The sequence below is a fragment of the Boleophthalmus pectinirostris genome, unplaced genomic scaffold (assembly GCF_026225935.1).
Source record: "Boleophthalmus pectinirostris isolate CB_2022bp ecotype Guang Dong unplaced genomic scaffold, ASM2622593v1 HiC_scaffold_3, whole genome shotgun sequence".
NCBI classification, from domain to species: domain Eukaryota; kingdom Metazoa; phylum Chordata; class Actinopteri; order Gobiiformes; family Gobiidae; genus Boleophthalmus; species Boleophthalmus pectinirostris.
The window spans coordinates 38,291,142-38,301,916 of record NW_026571299.1 but is presented as its reverse complement, the minus strand read 5'-3'; positions in this window follow the sequence as shown (position 1 = coordinate 38,301,916).

Here is a 10,775-nt window from a genome sequence, read left to right as displayed (position 1 = left end):
AAGCGCACATGTGCAAGTGGTTCTTGCAGCCGCACAATAAGGAGAGAACTGCACACATTCATACAACATTCTAAAATGTATCAAACATTAAGGGTGCACTCACAGTTGAACAGTTGGGACATGGGACATTATGACATGTTTTTGTCTAAACTTAATCCGTAGGTTCATTATTATTTTTTTAGTTGGTTAGTCTGTAGGAAGAAACCTTGGGCAGATCCATGACTCAAGGGTCTAAAACAACTGCCAGTGGTCATGCAGGAAAAGTACAGTTATAATTCTTTTGTTTTTGGTATAAAATTCATTCAAGTAAGTTGGTGTGGGTGTTGCAAGTTCTGCACTGTAATAAACGCTTAAAAAGGAAAACCTACGTGTTCCTTTCTATTTACGTTTTTTTCTGTGCTTCTAAAATGTTTAACATAGAGGCATGTGTGCTCCTGATTAAAAAGGTTAGCATAGAGCCCTGCATGGAGGATATGTGGAGATTATAATATGTTCCTGGTTTGGTACAGATTGAGTTCTTATATGTTTTCTAATTAAAATGATGACTGTTGATGATGATGATGTTGATTGCTGTAAGAGACAATACTATCTCAGGTCAGTGATAGCACTGACTAACCAGAAGCCAGAAATACTCTACTGAAACTAATGCAGCCCAAAGCTTAAACGGTGTCTGGCTCAATGTTACTCATGAGGCTAGAAGGAAGTGTAGTCATAGAAAATTCTGAAGGACAATTGGAGAAGAAATCAGAAACTGGTCAAAGCAGAGCAAAATATACATTTATTTATTTTTAATAAAAATCTATCTATCTATCTATCTATCTATATATATATATATATATATATATATATATATATATATATATATATATATATATATATATAGATATAGTAGATATAGATATAGATATATATATATATATATATATATATAGATATATATATATATATAGATAGATAGATATAGATATAGATATAGATATAGTAGATATAGATATATAGATATATAGATATATATGTTGAACTCTTCCTTCCCACTATTCTCTAAATGCTACTACTTCCGGTTAAGCAGGATTCCCAGGATTTCATGCATTTACATGGAAAATGTGTAAAATATGATATGAATACTGATTCTCTTGGAGGCTTTAAAGCTTTGTAGTCTGCATAGAACCCTATACAAAATAATACAACCTGAATGGCGACCCACCTCTGCTCTGTGTGGTCCATCCACATGCATGTCCTGCTTAGCTATTTTCACACAATTTGACTTGGTGTCATTACCCTCTATTACAAAAACAAAAACTAACTAACTCAAGTGAAACCCACATCTTGTTCTGAAGACCCCGTCCCTCCAAAGCTTTTGAGAAAGAAGTGTGGGCCTGTATTGGCTCATCAGAGAGTACTCTCATTAAAAGCAGCCTTGTCTCTTGAGTGCCATCCTTTTGTAAACAAGCATTTGTCATTGAACCTCTGCTCAGGAAAATCAGGGCTTGAATCTTCTGTTGTTTCTATCTGCCATTTTGTAAACTTGTTATCTACAGTTATAAGAGTGCCCTTTTTATATGTGGTATTTGAAACAGTTTCCAGACAGACTATAAGGCCCTGCACAGCACTGACTCAGCACATTCAAAGGTTTTAATGACCTATTTTTAATGAGTGATTCTGGTGACTCTGACATTTTAATGCTTTTAGACCTGACGGCTGCTTCTGACACAGTTTCATGCAACTCTTTAAATGGCCTGGAACAGTGTGTGGGTGCCAGAGGACCGCTCTGCTTCAGGCCAGCAGTGGGAGATTCTTTTCTGGCAAACTGAGGGAGTCCAGAATTTGTGATTTCTGATTGCTTTTTATGTATTGTTCATCTGTGTGCTTCGCCTTTGACTTCCACCCAAACCATTATGCTGCTTTGCAATTGGATTAGGGATGTCAGGATCATTTGATTGACAGATTATTCAGGTCACAATCTATAGTTCAAAAACCTTTTTTATACCATATGAACTCATTTTGATTTCATAAAGCTGGTCATCTATTGGAATGGTGCTCTGTTAGATATTATGAATGAAAGAAAACTATTGAAGTGATTTTAATGTTTGGTCATGATGTCAATACTCGTGAATAATCTTTAAATCATCATATTTCACATATTCCCTACAAACATTCATCTTGCTGTACATGGTGAAGCCTTCTGTTGATAAGCAAAGCAAGCACAACACAGAACATAGGAGACCCTCGGTTTAGCAGACATGTTTATGGTTATGCAGAACTGCCTGAAGGCTGACCACCAGTGTCTATATGCTGGGCAAATTTAGACAAATTTAGACAAAGACAAATTTAGTGGATAAAAATGGTTATTGTTTATTCAGCTAAATATTGCCACTTGTCCAATACATTGATGATTACCAGACTTACTATTAATCATAATTGCCTTACAGTATTGATTCACCTGTCCACCTATCGGTTGCTTATATGTCATTTTCGCAAGACCTTTGTAGGATCTTGATGATTTACATAACCGCACATGCAATGACAAATAACTGCATTGGAAAACAGGCACGTTTTCATGCCTTTAACCAGAAAAAGTGATTATTGCTACATAGGCTTAGGAAGGAATGTGCAACAGGATCAATATTTTTTCCATTTGTAAACAGAAAGAAATGTATTTGATGCTGATGTAGCACCATGTTTACATCAACTGCAACCAATTTCATGCTCTTCTAATTCAGTGTATGAGTTGTCAAACAGAAGTCAAAACAGGTTCATTTGTGTGTTATTTTTTTAAAAGAAGAAAAGTTTTTGAACACATGGAATTATCCAAAAAGACAACATAATGAATTCCATGAATGGAAGACAAAACAAAATCACAAAAAAGTAATAATTAGCTTAAAATATGTATATTAGTTCTTCAAAATGATTGTACCATTACAGGGGCCAAGATAAAAAGGCCATTTAAGACTTAAACAAATCCATACAGGAAAATCCAAATGAAATGAAAGAGGAAACTTAAAATTTAAAAAGAATATCCTCAACAGAGTAAGTGAAGATGTTAACCTAATGCACGCTGATCTGCTGTCTTCATTGTTACATGCATTTGCCTTGTGCTTGGTGCTGATCTTAGCTCTAATACTGTGCTTATCCCATCCATGGAGCACCTTTGCCGTGGCCCTGAGCTGTCCCGTATCTGCTCGCCGGCCAACAGAGCTTCATGACGAACTGCTGATAAGATGCATAGCACCCAAGGGACTTTTGTAATTGGCATAGCTGGCCTTTCGCTCACCTCCTGAGTATTTCTGCTCAGCGCCGTCTGACCAAATGGCCTTTAGCTGTCCATGAGTTGCAGTGGTGGTGAGAATTGTATTTGTTTGCACTTATTTCAACAATTTGTCTGAGAGATGGTGTGACAGGGAAGTTTGGTTCGACTGGACCAGTGGCTGCGGACTTCGTGTTGTACTGGTTTATAGTTCTAATTTTATGTGATTTGTTCTGCTATATAACACTGTAAAGCAGTTTGAATGTGTTATATCAATACACTGGCTTGACTAGTTTACCTAAAGGTCAAAACCCCTTTCTTGTTGTTTGTCTGTTTTTTGTTTTGTTCTTTTTCTCCTTGCAATTTACTCCTAAACACATTTTGAAATGACCTCATCCTGTTTTCTGAAGACTTCAGTGCAATGATTGCATTAAAAAAAAAAAGAAAAATCACCTACTCAAAAAGCTCACATACACTTGACAACAATAAAATGCAATGCTATTTTTAGTATAAAAACAGTCATGAATCTGAAATCTTCTTTTACAAATTAATTTAAAGCATTTCAGCAGTACATGTTGTGCTTACCAGGATCCTACATGTGATTATTAGAGAACATGTGTCTTCTATTTGAATGTTTTTTCTTTTAACATTTATATAATTCTTGACAGGTGTTTATAGTCCAGAGCATGTATGTGCATGCAGTTTATGATCAAGTGTGCCAAAGACGTGGCTCTCATCTGGATCACTAGGGACAGTGACAGCCTGCATTCAAATAGACTCTGACACCATTTCTATGCATATCATACGTCCATAGTTTGGAACCACAGTAACTGACGCAAGAGCCTGCTGGACCCAAATCTATATACATACCATTCTCTCTTTTTTTTTTTTAGCCTTGTTCAGAGTCTAAAGCCCCAGAGTGAGATTGTGAGCACAGTTTAGTCTGTCCATGTGCTGAAGTTATGGAATATGTCATGTCAATGTTCTGTCATCTATGTTGTGCTGAGTTGGAGACATGCATAAAGGTTGAACGTGTAAAACCCAGATATAAGGATGCAGCCTTAGAGTTAGCTGACATAGAATGGATCCCACAACTTGCTAAGGTGATTGACAATGGTGCAAACCACTCTGTCACATTGCACAACAGCGACCATATTTTTAGATGCCAGTAGAAAATAAATATGAAAAAGGCTTAATTAAGTGGTGCAGTGACTGTGGGCATTGAATTGCCCATGTTGTGGCGTGTTTCTTTCCTCATTTCACACTTTGCACCTCCTCCTCCCCCGGCCTCTCTGCCTTGGTGAGAATTGATACATAATGGCAGTGGTGGGACTGTGAAGTCAAAGCCTGCAAATAACAACACGTATATCGGCTGGGTTGCTATGGTGACGGTCTAGGAGCCCACAAGGTGCGATGGGAACTGCTGTAACAGTGCGGGTGTAATGTCATTCGGCTTCCTCTCACTACACATGAATCTGAACATGTTGCTCCCAGCAAGAGGAGATTATACTCAGCATTACACACATGTCTTCAGCAACTTATGACATAAGAAGTAGAAGTGACACTCCACCAATAATAATAATAATAAAACAAAATCAATGGCAAGCATATATACATGCTTTACATCAATGTTAATATTAATATTAATGTTTTAATATTAATTTTAAATATATAAATTTTCAATGACAATAGAAGAATTGCGATAAACGTTTTATTCCATAACAAAAAAGGATAATTAAGCCAAGATCCAGTAGAACTTCCAGATGCAAACTGACAGTGGTGGTGGATAAACACCAGAACAAAGCTGTGGTGGACCTTGCAATACCAAGTGATGGGAACATCAGGAAAAAGGAACACAAGAAACTAGAGAAATACCAGGGGCTCAAAGAAGAGCTGGAGGAGGTCTGGAAGGTGAAAGTATCAGTGGTGCCTGTGGTCACTGGAGCACTTAAGGCAATAACCCCCAAACTGGAGGAGTGGCTACAGCAGATCCCAGGAAAAAAAGGACAACACATCCAGTGAAGAGTGAGGATGAGATTTTATTTATTTTTAGATGCACATAATACTAATATTTGTAAAATGTAATCATCACATATTTTTTTCTTTATTCTTTTTTGATTATTTTTTTTTTTTTATTATCCTAATAGCATCACCATTTTTGTAATTATAAAAATAAATAAGTTACACCACATCTTCAATATGGTTTTAAATTTGAACTTTTATTCATCATTTTTGAAATGATAGCATGAATCAAAAGGAAAACTTTGGTTGCTCAATTCATTATGAATTAAAAAAAAAAACTTGTCTGGCAATTTCTTCTTTATTGGCTTATTGAATGGTTATGGCTATGGAAATGGGACACCTGCAGATTTAGTTTCAGCCTCTGCTCTGACTTATGGCTTTGTCAGGAGTTGATTAACATTCCCAAATGGGCTGTTAAAGACCATTATTCAATGCAGTGTGATTGGGCTCAGTGTGTGATGTGATCATTAATTCGCATTACAATGATTCTAAAATGCTGATAATTCCTCTGCTATTGTTATTTGACAGTGAACTCCGAAGCAATCATAAATCATACTTTTCTTCTTGGAGGCAGTACAAGATGTCTCGTCTAAAAGTAATTCATCATCTTAATAAATGTGTCAGCTGTGCTTTTTTATATCCTTAGTTTTCCCCCTCACTGCTCAAAGATGGAAGAGTTAATCTCGACATGAGAGATTTAAAGTGTGCAGATTCAAATGAACAGTATAAATTAAAGCTGTGAACTTGTGGCTTAAAAACAAGTTTCACATTAACTTTTGGGCCCTCTGATTGCTTCCAAGATCGAAACCGGAAAGCCATTAGCATTGATCAAAATACTGCAGTCTACTAATAAAATCTCTCTCCTGGTATAAAAAACTTTTGTGTGAAATGGAAGAAAAAAAACTAATGAATATACCATTGAAATGTAATACACATGTAAGCATGGAGACGGGGATGCATATCAACAAGCAGTGCCTTATTTATGTTCCCAAAGGTTTATGTCAGGTTTGGGCAATTATTTTTTTCCATGGGGCCACATGAGAAACAGAAAATATTGTGAAGGGCTGGGCCAAAATGCTTAACTTAATTCTGCATAATATTAATTGTATTTCTCTCAAAAGCAGTAAATAGTATTGTTTTGACAAGCTGGTAGGAGTAGACTGCAGGGCTTAATGCTCAATTCAGATTTTTTTGGTGAAATCAGATGTTTTTGCGAGGTCATTCATATTTCCAATTAAAAGCGACTTGTATGTGATCCCCTGTGTGAACATTAAACATGTCCCACATCCGCACTGGAGACACGATGACGTCAACAGCAGCGAGCGTGCTCTGTGTTTACGGAAGTCGTCTAAACATGGACGAGAACATTGAGCACCTGGTGATTTTAAAGTTCCTCTCGTACCGGAGCCAGAACATGAACAACTTACTTATTTTAAGGAGGAGATTGAGAAGGAGAAGGACGAGGTTTTTGGCCGTGGTGTTTTGTGGGACAGCGGCAGCGACGTCCGTTGAAAGGAACATGTGGATGTGGAGACGGAGCCAAGAGTGGTGAGTGGTGATGTGCTTCACTTCAGTGACACGGAGTTCATTAACAATTTTCGCCTACTTCAGTGCAGAATAGTGACGTTTGTGTCTTGTTGATAACGTGTAGGTGGATGAATGCGCTTTGGCTGTTCAGACTGAAGTCGCATGTCAAAAGATCAGATATGTATCGGTTTCAGGAGCACATATCCAAGTGTCCTGGGTCACATTTGAAAAAATCAGATCTGTGTGGTTCAGACTGTCATTAAAAGATCAGATACAGGTCACATAGAGGCCAAAAAAATCAGATTTGGGTCACTTCAGGCTGCAGTCTGAACATAGCCTATGTTATGACTAAGCAATGATGATAGTAAGTGAGGTCGACTTACAAAAAATGGCATAAAAAAAATCAAAAAAAAAAACACATCTAAAACAAAAGCAATCCAGTTTTAGTCCATGCATGAGGTAAAATTGTAAAATATGTTTATTTTGTATTTTGTAATTCCATATTAGCTTAAATGGACCGATCAGAGTCAACCAAAGGGCTGTATCTGACCCTGGAGCTGTACAATGCCCAGGTCTGCTCTAAGTAAATGTGTAATCATTGTTTTAATGCTCATGCAACAACTGTTTGCCAGTCAGCTCCATTATATTATTTAACAAAATTTTCGTAAACTGAATTTGTGTTTAAAGATCCTATATTATGCACAAATTAACTCTTATGAGCTTGAAGCTGTGTTAGAATGTTGTCACCTCTTCAAAAACATACCTGGAGTTGTGTTTTGTTTGTGTAGTTAACAGCTACACTTTTACCTTTTGTTCAGCAATTATTATTATTATTTCAGCAATTCAAGGTCTGAAATTCTCAAAATTATTCTAGAGAAGATGTATGGAAACATTTAAAAAACACAGTGGAGCACGTATTACCATATAACATCACGGGGGACTTTCTCTTTGATAGAAGTACTCTCAAATATACAGGATTTGTGTGTTTTACAAGTGTGAATGAAACAAAATATAACTCCAGGAATATTTTGATGAGGAAACAACAATATAACATAGATTTAAAAACATGGGGTCTTTAAGGTAGCATCATGGCATATACTTCTCCACCTTCACATTTGCAGTGTCCACATAACTCCACTGGCTATCTGCAAACAGACAGTGACTGATTTAAGGTTAAGTGACTTTTCTCAGGTCAACATAAACTTCTTGTTCAATTTCCTCAGTCCATCTCAGGTGTGAACTTATATCTGTGATCTGTGACCGCCTCACCTCTGCGTCTGCCGTGTGCCGTCTACTCCCCCCCTGTGTATCTGATTCACATGCAAGGCGGGGGACCTGCTGTTTCTCCTCTTGTGTCTCGTTTTCTGTGCGCCGGAGTCATTTAGCTCATAACACAGTCTCTTAACAGCATAAGGGGGAGGAGCGTCACCTGGAGTCACGGTGTTGAGAAGAAAAGAAGCCATCCGGGCAAATCGTGTACAAATGTTTCATCTGAGTGCAATTGTCATCCACATAATGATCAAACACAGACGTTCCCAGCCTCCTGTTTCCAGTGTTCCTCCTAATAGTGTCTCTGCCAGCTTTGTATTGTCTGGCTTTAGGCTTGTAACTGCATCCGAAAAGTGCGGCAAAACCTTGTGGATATTTTTGAATGACATACTTATATGAGTAGGATGAGACACAATTTTGAAATCATTTATAATAAAATAATCTGTGTATCGTTCGTTCATTTAAAAAAAAAATAAAACCAAAATGAGAAAACGTTAAAAAAAAAAACTATTTTCTTCATTATCTGTCTCTAAAACCAAAATGAAAAAAAGGATAATGATTCAGGGTTTGTTTTTTTGTTTTTTTTCCAGTTTTCGATTTTGTGTTTAAAGGGCCGTTTTCCCTTTCCGTGACTGAAACTGCGATGCTGGACTTTAGTGCCGCATACGGACTGAACCAGGACTGAATCAGGACTAAAACAGGACTAAACAGGACTAAACCGTTTTCAGTCCTTGCCCTGGTCCTGGTCTGGTCCCGGTTTGGTCCCAGTCTCAGTCCTGGTCTCAGTCCTGGTCCTGTTCCCGGTTTCAGTCCTGGTCTCAGTTCTGGTCTGATCCCGGTCTCAGTCCTGGTCCTGTTCCCGGTCTCAGTCCTGATCTCAGTTCTGGTCCTGTTCCCAGTCTCTGTCCTGGTCCTGTTCCCAGTCTCAGTCCTGGTCTCAGTTCTGGTCTGGTCCCAGTCTTAGTCCTGGTCTTAGTCCTGGTCCTGTTCCCAGTCTCAGTCCTGGTTTCAGTTCTGGTCTGGTCCCGGTCTTAGTCCTGGTCTTAGTCCTGGTCCTGTTCCCGGTCATAGTCCTGGTCTGGTCCCAGTCTTAGTCCTGGTTTTAGTCCTGGTCCTGTTCCCAGTCTCAGTCCTGGTCCTGTTCCCAGTCTCAGTCCTGGTCCTGTTCCCAGTCTCAGTCCTGGTCCTGTTCCCAGTCTCAGTCCTGGTCTCAGTCCTGATCTGGTCCCAGTCTTAGTCCCGGTCTTAGTCCTTGTCTAGTCCCAGTCTCAATCCTGGTCTCAGTTCTGGTCTGGTCCCAGTCTCAGTCCCGGTCTCAGTCCTGGTCTGGTTCCGGTCTGGTCCCGGACCTGGTTTAGTCCTGGTTCAGTCCGTATGAGGTGCAAAAGTCCGGCATCACAGTTTAAGTCATGGAAACGGGAATCGGTCGTTATCAGTTTTTTTTTCCATTATTCATTTAAACCCAAAATCGGAAACTGAAAAAAACGAATCATTATCTTTTTTTGTTTTTGTTTGTTTGTTTGTTTTGGAGACAAATAATGAAGAGAAAATAGTTGTTTTGTCGTTTTCTTATTTTTGGTTTTATTTTGAAAAACGAATGAACGAATGATACACAGATTTACAATAACTGTGTGATCCCATTTGCCGTTTTTTGCTAACATTTTTACTTTAATATTTTTGTTGTAGTAGTTGTAGACCTACTTTTTGGAACCACAGTTCCTCAAGAGACGTAACTGACCAGCCCGTAACTCATTTTGTCCAATATAGATGTAAACTAAATGGAAAATATCTCTCAAGATCATTTTCCTCATGTGTGCATAATCACGTGGCAATTTTATCTCACGAGATCTTGGGGCACGAGATCTTTCCTTATGTTACTAGATTTCAGTTAAGGAATGAAGAGTATTTGTTCATCAACCTGGATGATTGTAGTAATACCAGTGAGACTAGTACATCCTGTTGTTGTGTCCTTGGGCTAGATACTTCACCCGCCTTGCAATCCTTAGTTTGAATGTGGTGTGTGGGAGTGATTAAAGGCGCCACTGGCACACACTGGCATTCTTGTTTCTGTCAGTCAACGAGCTGAAGGAGCTTACCAAAACCAAGAGCAAATAAATGGAGTTTGGTGAAAGATGTTATATAAATACAAGGAAAGAATGTAAAGTTCTGTATGTGGACATAAAGAAGATTGCTTCAGTGGTATAGGCGAGTTTCAGCTCACGTCATTGTTATTAAAAGCCCGCGTTGCATGCTGGGAAATATTTTTGTCGGAGGCAAGAAACACGATAGCGTCAAACACAGTGCGTAACCTCGCGTATTTATCCCCGATAATGGTAAATTCCTGCTGCATTATCGGATGCACAAATAGAAGGAAGGAAGAAGGAAAATGTCTTTTTCATATTCTGAGTGAAAAGAACCGCTAACGGAGAATTAAATGGCTTTCAAACATTCACAGAGCAAATGTAGAAGATCCTAACAAACTGTGGACTCCAACAAGTTCAACAACACATCGAGACTCTTGGAGGTTTTCGTCTTTTCTGCTGTGAATGGCCCAGGAGTTTCCACCAAGTCACTGTGGATATCACCGAAGTGAATATTTGTCCAGGTAGTTGGCGATTCTGACCAGAAATTTGGTTTGGTCCACCTTTTGTCAGGGTTGAAAAGGGTGATTTGGCTCCATCGATGCTTATGACCAATTTCTGGTCAAATGGTC